Below are 15861 nucleotides of genomic sequence, written 5' to 3' on the forward strand. Positions count from 1 at the left end.
TCATAAAAGGTAAAAAAGTAAAGAAAGGTTGATATACAATACACAAATTTGATTTTTCATGGAAAAATGTATATGCGAGTTTATTAGCAGATTAATACATTTTTTCGGTTACAAAAGAGCACAAGGCATATTACATTGAAGCAGTTTAATACTTTTAACTTTTTGCTTAATTTAAACTTCTCAAGCAGAACAAATTAATATATTCCATTTTAGGAAAATTGCAGTTCTTTTATTTGCCATTTGAGGTTTTTTTTTCAATGTGAACCTTAATATCTAAAAGCCCAATGGACCTGACTAATCTAGACGAGCCGAGTCGCTTACTAAGGGATAAATTTCTCACAGCATTAAGTTCACAAGATGAAAAGGTGCAAAAACCCCATTGTGGTTTGGGGTTGAGACAAATTGCACCATGTGCTTTTGTTAGGGACAATTAGCCCCATGTGGTGTATTCCATTAGACATAATGGGTTACAACATTAGTTTTTTTTTTCATTTTCAGTCCTCAATCTTTAGTCTTTTAATCATTTTGGTTATAAATCTTTTTTATTTTATCATTCATACCCTCAAATTTTCATTTTGTTTCATTTTAGTCATACAAAGAAAATCGAAAGGGAAGAAAAGGTCGGGCCGCCGATTCTCCACCGAGGTCGCCGGTACCCACGGAGGATGCCAGCGACCTCAGTGGAGGGGTCGGGGTCGCCGATTGGCGGCCTCAACCCCGGATCAACTGGGGACTCCCCCAACCGCGAATCGACTGGGGACCTCCGACTCGGAGTCCTTGGTCGATTCGGGGTTGGGGCCGCCAATCGGTGACCCCGACCCCTCCACCGAGGTCGTCGGCATCCTTCGTGGGTACCGACGACCTCGGTGGAGGGGTCGGGGTCAGGGTCGCCGATTGGCGGCCTCGACCCCTCCCCGACCCCTTATTTCCTTTCGATTTTTTTATAGGACTAAAATGAAACAAAATTAAAAGTTTAGAATAGGAATAATAAAAGAAAAAAATCTAGAACCAAAATGATTAAAGACTAAAGATTGAGGACTGAAAATGGAAAAAAATTAACGTCGTAACCCCTATGTCTAACGGAGTATACCACATGGGAGCTAATTGTCCCTAACAAAAAAACATTGTGCAATTTGCCTCAACCCCAAACCACAAAGGGGGTTTTTGTACTTTTCTCTTTACAAGATTTGAACATGAGACATTACTTAAGGAAAACAAGCGCCGAACCACTTGAAAACAACCCACATTGGTACCATTTCAAGATTTTTTAAAATATTCTTTTAGTCATTTGTTACATATAAATGACATGAAAATTATGAATTTTCACTTTTTTCACAAATTTATCACATATCATATTTTCCATATAAATGGCAAACCTTTATTTTCAAAGCAGATCTACTCTATTGTCACTATCTTTTTTATGATATGATACTACATTTTGCAGTCGGCAAAAATTGAACTTTGAGCATACGTGTCTTCCACGCGAACATAACAAGCTTGAGCTATCAAGCCTTCGATGCTTGACCAGCTTTGATAACCTGTAAATATATAGGAGCGATCAAGAGGGAATTTCAATTTTCCTCTTCGAAATTCAAATGAGAGCTATAATGGACTGGTAGCAAGGCCACCACCACTCTTTCTTTCTCCCTCCCACTTTCGGGTCACTCAAGTTCCCTCTTTTATTTAGTTTTAAAATTATTTTTTATTCAAATTAAACTATTACATCAATATTTTTCAGTTAAAAGATGACCAAATGACCGAAAAGTAAAAGATAACCACATATCAAAAGATAGTGCATTGCAGTAGAGCGCTCTCGCTTGGTAATCAAACTGTTTCACATTTGATACCTAGTGAATTTTCCGTGTCCCTTTATTAGCAATTAAAATTTCTATTTATTACAGACTTCCCTTATAACTGAAAAAAAATAAACGGAAAAGATTAAGGACGAGATTTAACATAAAAAAAAGTTTAGGATAAAAATAAAAACGCAAGTAAAGGTTGAGTACTACCAAACCTTTTCCCTGGATAAAGCTATGTTAGAATTATAAGGATAAATTCAAAAGGCGCGATGCCCACCTACTAGGCTTTGTTTGGTTTTAGAGGTTCTTTTTTATCCTACTCCACTTATCTTTAATTCAACAACACAATTATTTTTTTTTTCATTTTTCTTCAATTTTTTAACTATTCAATTCAATTTTTAATACTGAATTATGTCAACTATTCAACACTTTTTTCACTATTCAACAACACAATCATTACTTTTTCTCAACTATTCATTATTTTTTCCATTTTTTTCCATAATTCAACAATACAATCATTACTTTTTATTTTCTCTCTCCACCTTATTATTACAACCCAATTAAATATATATATATATATGTATGTATATATAATTAGAAAGGAGTTGAGTTTCATTTCCAAATAATCCGTATTTCAAAGTTTATTACAAGCACAAGAAAGTAAATAAACCTTTTTTGGGCCCATTAAAACAATCACAACACAATAACACTATCAGGTATTCACTTTGCTAATAAAAGGAACAAAAATTAATACTATAAGGAAAAATTTTGAGCAACAGCTTGTTCAATTGAAGCAATAAATGACCGGTAACCTTGTATTATCAGATATGACAATAGCAACTTTAAAATTTAGGGATACCGTAGATGAGAATGGAAGTACATTATAAAGAAATGGTCGCCTCTTCATAACCAATCTATTAGAGAGAATCAACGAAGATATCAAAAAATCTAATTTGATAAGATTTAGGAGATTGTGCACATCTCATATACTTGGTTGAAATATTTCTCTATATACGATGTATTCCAGTCTATAAAAACGGCATCCTCCACACTATTTGGTGTGGAAGCCACTCTATCCATTTCACTATTCTATGGAAATCTTATATGGTATCAGAGCCCAAGATCTTGATATAGTCTTTCATTAGGTATCGTATTTATTGGCGCGTTCGACATCGACTAGGCTTTGCGAACGTTGGATCCACACATAGAATGGAACTTGAGTCATACTTCGATAGGATAATCGTAATGAAGGGAGTCGCCACTATCTATTTGGGGTCATCGAAACCTCGGGCCAGTGAGTTGCTCAAGACTAGGAAAATATCCAACTCTACACCTCCTAAGCCTTTATTTTTCGGTCTTGAATCAAATATTGGATTCGAGGGGTTCTATTACACATGATCTCCAAGTTGTGTCCCTTTCGGTACTCCACTTGTCTATGGTTTGCCACATTTTCATTTATGTGTCGAGTGATTAATGGTCTCTCACAACTCCCACAGCGTAATTTGAGAGAATCAATTTAAGTGGATAAGTTTAATCACAAAAGCTAGCTCAAGTATACAATGGACCCCAAATCGACCTAATTCATTCTCATGTGATCATGTAGGCTTTACTGATCTTGAGGCTATTCATTCATCATGCAAATGTATTATGGAGCCTTAGAAATGCATCTTAGTAATTTTTCATGAGATGAGCCTATATCCAATTAGATGATTTATAAGACCAAGGTTTCGTGCTTCTTATTTATAGGTTTCCTCCCATGTCAACTGGATTAATCTATTTGTAACTAGTTTCATGTCTTGGGCCATCTCAAATGATTAAATTCATTTAACTAAATCAATTCTCAGGCTCTCTTCGCTCACTTGCATTAGACCCATGATATATATGAATTTCATTAAAATTACAAGGAATGGCCCCGCAAACATCTCTCAACTAATCGGCCCATTACAATAAGTTCACTCATTTTCTTTTCTTTTCAATTTTCCCATCTTAGACCTCTCAAAATTACATAAAAATTGTCCACAAGAATTGGGGATCCCTGGACTAGTACAAGTAGGTCTTTTTCTCGGGCTCGTCGTGAATCAAGTTATCATAATTTATTCACTCTCCAAACCATGCATGTGCTAACCTGGGATCGCTCCTCGTGACCGAAACGAGACCTCGATTCGAGGGTCGTGGGCCTGCAATCCCAAGGCTAGAGCACACGAACCTCTCTTGCTCACCATGACCTAAGGATTCGAGCCCAACTGGAATCAATTAGGTGATTTAAGTTGATTGTACATGATTAGTCCAATTCGTATAGTTTAAATTTATAACTAATACAAACAATCACACAATTGTCATGATAGCACTCATAATCACATACATCGGCTTTCAATTTTTTTAAATTATGGGTCAAGTAAAATGGGCCTTGAGCCCTTAGTTCACATTCATACAAAATAAGTTCTCTTAGGTCCAATTAGGCCTAATTAAAGCCCAACCCATTATAAGTTCAATTCGTGTGGGTTCGTTCTTGTGCAATTCAATCCATTTTAAGTCCAAACCTTTATTAGTCCATGTTCATGTGGGGCGGTGGGTTTATTAAGCACATGAATTAATTTCAAAGCCCACTTAGAATTAATCACCTAATTAATTGTAATCAAGCACCCGTCATCAAGCTCATCGAGTATCTCATGATAATAAGATTCAAGCTTTTATACCTTGCTTCTAAGAGGTTCTTAGGAGAGTTTAGCTCGGGAGAATCCTTGTCTACCGCAGACCGAGGCGGTCTTCAAGTCGGGACCAACCTAGGCCTAGGTCGGTCTCCATGTCGTCCTCAAGTCTCACCGACACTGGTCTTCTATCTTCTCGTCTCTCCTCGTTTCTCTTCCTCACTCTCGATAAGACATGCAAAACAAGGAAAGAGGGATGGGAGAATCGAGGCAAATGCAAATACACGAGTCATGAATAAGAATAAAGAGATATACGTCAACTCGAATCTGGTCATGACTTAAAAGTCCTATAATTGAACTCTATAACACCCAAAGTGGCGTGAAGAGCAAGGAAATACGACCCCAAGGCATCTAGACATGATAAGGACCCGTTCTATGGCAAGAGGGTGACCAAATCAAACCTCTAAGGATCCTACTTGAATCTGACCATAATGTAAAAGCGTCATAAACCAATCTTAGGGAGCTCGCATCGATAAGAAATGAGCCTATAAGTTTCTATGTTTCAATGCCAGTTCATGTCCAAGACTGAAATGATCAAAACAAGAGGTTAATGAATTGAAATGACCCATCTCCATATCATTCATTCTCCAAGATTAAGCAAATATCATTCTTCCTTTATTATTTAATGTAGCCACACATTCGGGCATGAGAATAAGCCGTCAAGATCAAGCTCAAACATCCAAGATCGAACAAAAATCACCAAGCAAGTTAGTCCGCAACATAAACCCATCTCTTAATCATCTAAACTAAGCTAAGCATACTCGAATTGATCAAACAATCTTCATCCTACTCTGCCTTCATCATAAGCCCGACTCAAAGTCGGCAAAATGGTGCCAAAAGAGCTCGAATTAATCAAGAAACTGTAACATAAATCAGCCGCCACCCTATGCGTGAATTTTAGCTCTTAGAATCAAGCAGGCTTCCATAAATCCATCAAAGAAACCAAACTACAAATCACCCCATACTTCAAACATGATCTCAAGCCATAAAAATTGGGTGAAATATTCCTAAATCAGCCAAAGCTCGTTGCATGATTTAGCCCATTCATAAACATCCAAGCTCGAGGGAAAGAGTCTCACCAAACCTCACCATTTTGGCTCAAGGGATGAGTTATGGAGGTGTAGGTAAGAGGCGAGGATGGAATAGGTGACGGTCGAGGCTGAGCTTGGGGTAGAGGAGGCTTGGGACTGAGCTTAGGGGCCTTTGGAGTAGCTAGGAAAAGAGACGGCAACAACGTTCGTCGGGGATGAGCGAGGAAGATCAAGGCAACCCTACTGCTGGAGCTTGAAATGAGCGATATTCGTTTGGGGAAGCTGTGGAAAAACTCAGGGAGTAAAGCTCAGGGTAGGAGAGAGTCGGAGCTGCGATAGTAAGCTCGAGATTGACGTGATGGAGCTTCCGCAGCTGCTGTTGCTTTCGGAACCTGAGGTCTCTAGGGGTGAAGAAGGCTTAAAGGTATTTAGGAGAAGGCTTCAAGAGAGGTAAAGAAGGCCAAAGGGGAAATGAAGAATGCTCAAATGTAGATAGAGAAGGCTCCGATGGAAGTGAAGGAGGCTATAGTGGGGGGATGAATGCTCTGGGGAGTTAAACCCAAGAAGATGAAGAGAAGAGGCTGTGATAGGTTCTCAGCCTCTTGTGGCTCGGGGTCCTAGGGAGCTCGGATGGCCAGATAGCCATCGTAGGGTGATAAAGGAGGAAGGGAGGAAGCTGGGAGTGGTGGTTGTGACGGAGATGGGCCACCAGAAGTAGCCATGGACGGCCAAAAAGGGCCGTTGGGCTGGGGCGGTTTCTACTTGAGGAAAGGGATGAGAAAGTATATTTTTCCATAGAGGAAAGCTTCTAAAATGGGCATGGGGATCATCAATAACTGCTGAGGATTTGTTTTGGGCAAGTTTTATGTTATATATTGGGTATGGTGGGTGAAGAAATGAAGTCTTATTTGATCTAAGGGCTATCTATGATTCTCTAATTAAGGCAGTATCTTTGTCCGAATTAAAAGAAATGAGTAAGATGTTCCTCGGTTGCTAACTCATTTTTCCTTGATAGAGGCTTGCGCCATCTAAATTTGAACTAGATTCAATTTCGAAAAGTGTTCCTTTAAATTTCTCTCGTGAAACGGTGCATTTTTGGACTGCTCCGGGTTTATCGATAATTCTGGGAAAATTTACCTTGATAACATACCCATATTTTTTCATGGACATGTAATTCGATGAGTTGGGAACCTGTAGGAATTGGCCTTGCACATAAACTCAACCCGAGGAATTTTAGACAAATTATTTCCTTCGATATCCTGAATTTATCCATAGTTCACTGCTACATGCTTAATTCCTTTTATATTCTCGTTCTCCTTCCTTGAGTTGAATCTTGGGACAGAACACCCGCCAAATCGATCCCAACTCGATTATGTATGCTATGGGCTCAAGGATTGCTCCATTTGGGTCTGAGTTGAACCCCTAAGACATGCATTTGAATTCAAAATTGAGTTGTCTCTGGTTCACTGACTTGCATTGTCAAAGTCAAGGTTTGACAATTTGAATTCATGCAATTGGCTATTGTCAAAGTTTGACTAATTTTTAGTTTGATTGACTTGCCTTGTCCAATTGCAACTTTGACCGGCCTTGACTTGACCCGAGGAGTGATCAAATGCCAAAACAACATATGCCACGAGTCTTGATATGCTCGATCGTAGTTGTTGGTCAACAATTTTAATAATTAAGTTTGACTTTGACTTTCAACGTGTTTGACTTTTATTTTCTTTTACCATCATTGGTCGTCTTTGATCGAGCCGATTATTCTCTAATTCTTTGTTCTTTTATGCACAGTTTCTGACAGTTGACTTCATTATGACTTGCTGGATTCAATTCTGAGCGTTCCCTTCATGATACCCCTGGTTGAATTTTTGGTTGACTTTTGACCATTTTGTCCCCGGTCCTCTTATGCCTTGGATAAACTCGTCTTTTGTCCCAGGCCAAAATGGGGTGTCCACAGAGCGCGCCAGACGATCCAGTTTAACATCTCTACCTTTACTCTTTCTACCTCTCAGTGAATGGGTTTTTTTCTCTTCCTACGCTCTACACATATTAGTTCCTTTCAAAATTGTTCTCCTAATTATATTCGTAGATTTATTGATCCATATTAATGTAAATTTATGTCCGTTGTGCCCTTTTCTCTTGCTAATTGTTGACAGTGCTTCATCATCGTTCCCGTAAAGCTATTACACATTGAATTTTTATAGTTACAATGAGAGACTCTTACCTTATTTTCCTTAGTCGAATCTTATCACAAAATATCATTTAGAAATTTTAATTTTTTTTATAATTTATATTATTATACAAACTTAAAAACTCCAAAAAAAACTAAAAAAGTCATGGATACTATATATATATATATATATATATATATATACCTTTTTTGTTTTTTTGCCTTTTGTGGAGATTATAATAGACAAGATACTTTTTTATGTAATATTTGAGGCCCATGGGGCCTAAACCAATTGATTAAACATTTTTCCCTTTATTTCTTTCTTCTATCGTATCTTAGAAATTCTATGGTTATGAACATTTTTTTCTTAATATCAAGGATGATTCTATTGCTAGGGATTTGAGTCAACAAGAGAGATTCTTTCCTTATTTTTTCTATTTCGTTGATTTCTATCTCAATATGAAAATTAGCAATCACCATCACTAATTTAATTCTTTCATGCTGCAAGATTTTTTTAATGAGAAATCTCAATCTGAATCTATATATAATCTATAATATCCATATATATCACGATTCACTAGGTTTCGTCATGTGTACCGTGGATTCTCTAGGTTACGCCATGTATTGCCATATGTCCCAAGTTCCCCATGTCAAATGTCTCCTGTAAGTTAGTGAGATAGCCTTCTAGCTTAACTGACTTCACTAGCATATCATCAACATATGCCTCGACATTTCTTCCAATTTGATTATCAAAGAGTCGATTGACTAGGCATTGATAGGTGACAAGTGCATTCTTTAGGCCAAATGACATGACCTTGTAACAATAAATCGAGTCATGAGTGAAAAATGTTGTCCCCTCTTCATCCGTAGTCGGAATAAACATCCATGATTCTTAATAAAGGATGATATGTAATTATAGATTTCCATTTATAATTGTTGTATTCTAGGCATGTATTGATACACATTTATGTACTTTCCTTTTAACAATCATGTACAATGTCTATATAATATAATATACTTACTTCACCTAAAAAATGAGGATTCAGCCACTCTTGTGCCATACTTTCATGGTATCAGAGCACTTAACAGGGTAACACCCAATTGGTTCTTTCTTCCGCTTATCCTTCTTCCTCATCTATCTTCTATCTCTTTTCTTCAGCATCAATGGCTGACACTTCTTCCTCCTCAACCGTCATGGTTCTTCCTTCTTCTTCTTCAAACTCCACTACTCTTCATTCATCCTTTCCAACCATACATGTCAAGTTTAATGGCAGGAATTATCTCTATTGGAAGGGAGTAATGACTCCTCTGCTTATACATATGAACTGCTCGATTATGTTGAGGGCAAAGTCACAGTATCGAGCAAAACCACAACAGGAACAGATGGAACAATCATGCTAAATTCCGATTATCTCAATTGGCAATTAAGGGATAATTTTGCCCTTACCTGCATAATGTTGGCGGTCACCAAAGATATCGGTGTCACTATTCTCTATGCAAAAACGTCCTATGAAGCTTGGACAACTCTTGCTAATGCCTTCCTTACCCAGACTACTACACATGAAGATCTCCTTGATCAACAATGGCGTGACCTAAAAAAGGGAGACCAAGCAATAGGGAAATTTATCAGCACGGTAAATGAGCATGCCCTACGATATGCACAGATTGGAAAGTCGAAGACACTTGTAGAGATTAACAGATGTATCTAAACAGGACTCGATCTCGATTGGAAACCGATTATGATTGCTCAGTCCGAGAGGATGCTCACCATGACTACCGAGGAACTCTAATCCTTTCTAGTAGGCCATGAAGAGCGTTGACTCTATGTCGCAGTCCAAATGACGCCCTTACCCGTGCCTTCTTCAGCTCATCCCTCAAGTCTTCTTGGTTCAGTTTCGGCGGAGATCAATTATGTGAATAGCCACAGTAATCAAGGAGGTCGTGGCAATTGGAATGGAAAAGGAAATGGCAAAGGAGAGAAGAGGAAAGGCAGGGGCAGCTCGGGGAAGAACTCGCCTGGTGAAGGGCCGAAGAGAGACACTGGATTCAACCCTAATTAGATGTCGGGTGGAGGAGGAGAAGCTTTCGGGTCGAACAGGTAACTTAATCTGGCTTTCGGGTCGAGTCGACACTCGGGCCAAACTTGTGATCGACTAGTGTTTTCTAGGCTAGCTAGGCCTCTCCAACTTCGGCCCACCATGCTAGCTTATTCGACCCGCGAGCCAGCTCTATTTAGTAATTATGCTCTTGGGTCGGCTCAGCACCTTGGGCCAAGATCTGCAATTCTCTATCAACTGTGTAATCGTCCCGGCCATACCGTACCTTTTTGTCAACTCAGTCACGTTTCTAGGGCTTAGACATATCTAACCTAGAGCTCCTCTCCTGGACTCCATGACCTCGACTGGTATATGGACTTAGGGGCTACACATCATGTGACATTCGATTTATCCACCCTTAATCTCCGTGATGATATTCCGACTTCGAAAAATGTCTTCATAGGTGATGGTAAAGCACTCCCGGTTCTAGCCTCTGGTTCCTCTACTATTAAAATTTCTCCACGCCCTTTACACTTAAATCATATTCTGTTTACACCACATATTTCCAAAAATCTTATCTCTATATCTAAATTTGCCAAGGATAATAGATGTTTCTTTGAATTTCACCTGGATTTTTTTTTTCATTTTTGTGAAGGATCTTCATACTCGCTAGGAGCTTATGCGCGGTCCAGTTAAGGACGGGCTCTATTGCTTTCACTAGAGAGACAAGCACACTGATAGTCCTCAAGCTCATCTATCCACATCTAGTTCTAGTATTTTATGGCATCAGCGTCTTGGTCAGTCATCATTTCCCATTATTCGTCTTGCTTTGAGTCCCTCTTGTTCCCTCAATAATGACCATGTTGACTATGTTTGTTTTGCTTGTCAACAAAGGAAAATAATAAATAACTCATTTCCTTTGACTCATCATAAGAGCATGTCCTTATTTGAGCTTCTTCATACTGATATTTGGGGGCCTGCACCAGTTACATCACATATTGGGCATCATTACTATATTCATTTTCTTGATGATTATAGTAAGTTTCTCATGGTTCTATGTCCTAAAATCTCGACATGATCTGCTTTGTGTTTTCCATTCATTTCGTCTTCAAATTGAGAATATTTATGGACATCGAATCAAATATTTTCAATCCGATGGTGCTGAAGAATATTTATCTGTAGATTTTTAGTCTGAACTATAGAGTTATGGCCTCTTTCACAAATCTCCTATCCTCAAGTACCTCATCAAAATGGGTCTGTTGAACATAAGCAACGTCATATTGTCGATGTGGGACTCTCGCTACTCTTTCATTCTTCGCTGCCAACGAAATTCTGGGACTACACCTTTGAAACCACTGTTTATATTATCAATCGATCGTCTACCAAGTCTCTTGGTTTCAAATCACCGTATGAAGTCCTTCATGGTAGTACTCCTGATTATTCCAATTTACGAGTTTGTTATCTATATCTCCGTTCCTACACTCGTCATAAGTTAGAACCTCGGTCTTAGCCTTGTTTTTTCTATAGTATCCCTATGACTATCAAGGATATAGGTGTCTTAATCCTATCACGAGTCGAATTTTCCTATCAACTAAAGTAGTCTTTGATGAGCATGCTTTTCCTTACATGACAGTGTTGCCTATTTTAGAGAGAGCTATAGGGTCCTTTTATGGCCCGTATGTGTTGTTGGTATGTCTATTCCCTCTTCTTTTGGTACCACCAACACTCATATTCTATTTCCTCATCTATTTCACTACCACTTCATGATTCTCATAACTCTACCACCTCTCCCATTGATCCAACAGTGCCTACTCCTGAGAATCCTGATCGATTTGCAGGTTCTATAGTACCGGCTGAGGATATTGTGGGTTCTGAAGTTGTACCTGTTTCTCAGAATACACACAAGATGACCACACGATCCAAGGATGGAACTCTTCCTCCTCCGTGTTTTATGATATCTTATCATCCTTTTGTTATCACTATGTCTGCAGAATTACGGGAGCCTCAGTCGTTTGCTCAGGCACGCAAACATTCGGCTTGGCGAGCAACAATGAAGGAGGAGTATACGACTCTACTTCAGAATAATACGTGGGATCTTGTTCCACCATCTCCTGCTTACAATGTCGTTGGCTGTAAGTGGGTCTATCATATCAAACAGAAAGCTGATGACACCATCGATCGCTACAAGGCTCAACTGGTGGCAACAAGGTTTAATCAAAGGGAATGGGTCTATTATTCAGAGATGTTCAGTCCAGTTATCAAGTCGATCACTATTTGGACAATTCTCTCCATTGTTGTTTCTTCTCATTGGTTTATTCGACAGCTGGATGTCAAGAATGTGTTTCTCCACGACTATCTCAATGAAGAAGTCTATATAGCCCAACCTCCTACTTTTGTTGATCCCTCTCGTCCAGATCATGTGTGCATACTATGTTGTTCTCTGTATGGGCTTAAGCAAGCTCCTAGAGCTTGGTTCCAGCGACTCAGCACCTATCTTCAGCGTCTTGGCTTCTCAGATTCCAAGGCCGACTCCTCTCTTTTCATACTTCGGGGACCACAAAACATTGTTTACCTCCTTGTCTATGTTGATGACATTATTCTGACTGGGACTCCAGAAGCACCTTTTCAGTCGATAATCACTGCCCTGTAAAGGGAGTTTGCTATAAAGGATCTTGGCTCGCTTCATTTCTTTCTTAGCATGGAGGCTCGTAGGGATTCCACTGGATTCTATCTCACTCAGTCCAAGTATATTCATGACATCCTTGCTTGCACCTCTATGCTAGTGGACAGTTTGCAGTATCTTTTACTGACTAAACCTGATATTGCCTATGCAGTTAATCAGGTATGTCGGTTCATGCACTGTCCCACCACTACTCATTAGCAGGCCGTGAAAAGAATCTTGCTGTAGCTAAAGGGAACCATCACTTATGGACTTCATCTTCATCCTAGTTCTACCTCGTCTATTCATGGTTTTTCTAATGCTAATTGGGTAGGGAATCCTGATGATCGCCGCTCAGTCAGTGGATTTGTGATTTTTCTTGGAAAAAATCCAGTCTCTTAGAGCTCTAAGAAATAGTGGATTGTAACTCAGTCTAGTATTGAGTTTGAGTATAAAAGTCTTACAAACATCACTACGGGGATCTTATGGCAACAGTTTCTTTTTAAAGAACTGGGAATATTGCAACGTCATCTACCCACTCTGTGGTGTGATAATATTTTGGCCATTTATCTTACAGCGAACCCCATCTTTCATGCCAAAACTAAACACATTGAGATTGATTATCACTTTGTGCGAGAGAGATTCATGAGCAAGCAACTTCTTATTCGTTTTATCAACTCCGGTGATCAGCTAGCTGATGGACTCACAAAAGGTTTATCTTCATCCCGTTTTGCTGATATTCGATCCAAGCTTCACGTGGAGACTTCCCCGTTTGGCTTGCCGGGGAGTAATAAAGGATGATAAGTAATCATAGATTTCCATGTATAATTGTTGTACACATTTATGTACTTTCCTTTAGTAATCAGGTACAGTGTCTATATAATAAAATATACTTACCTCACCTAAATAGTGAGGATTCAGCCATTCTTATGCCATACTTTCAATACTTAATAATGCAAAGCCGGACCTAGCATCTACTAGGTGATTTATTCGAGGCAGTGGGTAACAATCTTTAGGACACGCTTTATTCAAATCAGTGAAATCAACACACATGTGCCACTTTCCGTTCGAATTTCTTACAAGAATGACGTTTGACACCAAGTCGCGGTAGTGGATTTCTCCGATAAATTCTGCTTCTCTAAGTTTACAAACTTCTTCTTTTATAGCCTTCAAGCAGGCTACCAACATCGACCTCTTGGTCTGCTTGATAGGCTTGTATATAGGTAGGATCCCCAGCTTATGTGTGCTTACATCTTCACTGATATCTAGCAAGTCAGCGGGCTTCTAGGCAAAAATATCTATATTCATCATAAGGAATTCGTCATAAAAATATCAACATTCCACTTCTGAACGGCTTCAACCTCTCAATGAAAGCACCATCTTGATGTTGCAAGCACCAAAAAGTTGTCAGAGATGTGGATTCCGGCTTGGCCCCAATGGAGAAGATTGGGATGGAGAGAGAGTTTTAGAAAGAGAATTGAAGGCGGGAAAATGGTGGTTGAAAGCTGCTTGCCTCTTTGGGAGATTACATTTTATAGTCAATGGGTCGGGTGAACTAAGTCGGGGCAAGGTCTTTGCCTGGATAGATCGAGTCTGTGGGCTTGACTTATTGGGTCCAGGCCCATTACGGAAGCCCAATCTATATCAATAACTTGCCTAGTCCACATCAGATTATGTGCGAATTAGCCTTGACGATGATTAAAAGTGAATAAAAACGTAAGCATATTAGTCATTTATGGGTATGTAAGAGTATTACACTCCTTTGAGCAACCATACCTGCACTTTAAGGTTACCCTTTTAAACTTTCAGGACCCGACCCATTTCACCAACTATTTGAACCTAGTAATCCCGAGCAACTTTTTCTTACATAGCATAGTAAAGTCACTCCAATTCCTATTCTTCATTTCGTTTACTTAAACGAATTGACTAGAACGGATTCATTGTAATATATGTTCTACAAAATATTATTGAACGATAATGAATTAACTTTTCAATAGCAGGGGACAACTAAGCTATGAGACAATAATGCATTACCTAGATTATTACGTATAAAAATTAGGGGACAATGAAGTATTATTCTTAGCCGATAAATAAGTTACACCCCAAGAACAGGGGGACAGCACCACAGCGTATCCAATCAAAATTTTTACATGTATGCTTTGTTTGGATTCTGAGTTGAATTTTAAAATTTTACTTTAACTTAATTATACTCATAACAAAACAAAATTTTACCAATAACAAAACAAAATAATTTATACAAAGTCAAAGTGTGAGTCTTATTTATGCCATTCTTTTTCAAAATCAAAATCATATAACTCATGCAAAGTCAAAAAGTGGGCTACATACATAACCATTTATACCACTCTTTTTTAAAATTAAAATCTAATTTTAAAAATTTACTTATAAGCCAAACGTAGCATTATATTTTCTTTTCGAACGAATAAATTCGCTCAAAAAGTAGGGAACAAATAATATGGAATGGGTTCAAATTACTAATTAGTGTAGACAGGCTCGAATTAAAGACCGTGCTCAAATGACTATAAATAGGCCAAAGCCGAATGAGAAATGACAGACCCATTAACAACCCATAATTGCCCAATTGTTCCTCTCTCCCTCTCTCTCCCCCCTCTCCCTCGACCTATATCGTCCGAACAAAACTCCGTTCTTCCTTCCGATCACCGGAAATCACCGTACCTCGGCCTTCTTTCAATCTCGCTATCTTTGTCAGCGTCAGTGTCTGAGAGGAGGTTATTAGATCGTGTTTCTCACTGCGAATTATGTCACCGTGTGTGCCCTAGATATTGGCCAGGGTACTAACTGCACCATCTGTCGCGAAGAGTTCGTGGACGGAGAGCCCATCACAACTCTCCCGATCTGTCTGCACTCATTCCACGAAGAATGCACTAAACCTTGGATTGAGGGCCGGGCAATTGGGTTCATGCCCTAACTCCCGGGCTGACAATCAGCGGGATATCCTCTCTGGGGAGCAGCTTCCCAATAGGCCGATAATACAATCCCGGGGACGCATTGTTCAATAGGCCGATAACGCTCCTCTCTGGCACGTGTCTTCGCTTATTAATTAATGGGTTTCAAGTTCGATATACGTGAAATTATCTATGTCCATTTATTAATTATTATTTGGATTCTTATTTTATTGTAGCCTCTCTAATAACCGAAAAAAAAAATAACACTTCAACTTCACCCGGCACTATTTTGAGATTCTGATTTTAATTATCATAAGTTTTCTTATCTTGATTATAGACTTCTGGTACTATTTTATATTCCTTCTTTTTTTTCCCTGGTGAACGTATTCCTTTTTATTATCTCTGCAAACTAAGGACGGCCTCTATAGTAATAAAAGAAAATCAAATTATAATAGCATTAAGAGAAATTGGTGTGGAATAGGACTCGTCATGTAATGTAACTCTAGTAGCACGCGATATAGTCCCTAAAATACT

This window comes from Punica granatum, chromosome 8 (assembly GCF_007655135.1).
Source record: "Punica granatum isolate Tunisia-2019 chromosome 8, ASM765513v2, whole genome shotgun sequence".
Classification (NCBI taxonomy): Eukaryota; Viridiplantae; Streptophyta; class Magnoliopsida; order Myrtales; family Lythraceae; genus Punica; species Punica granatum.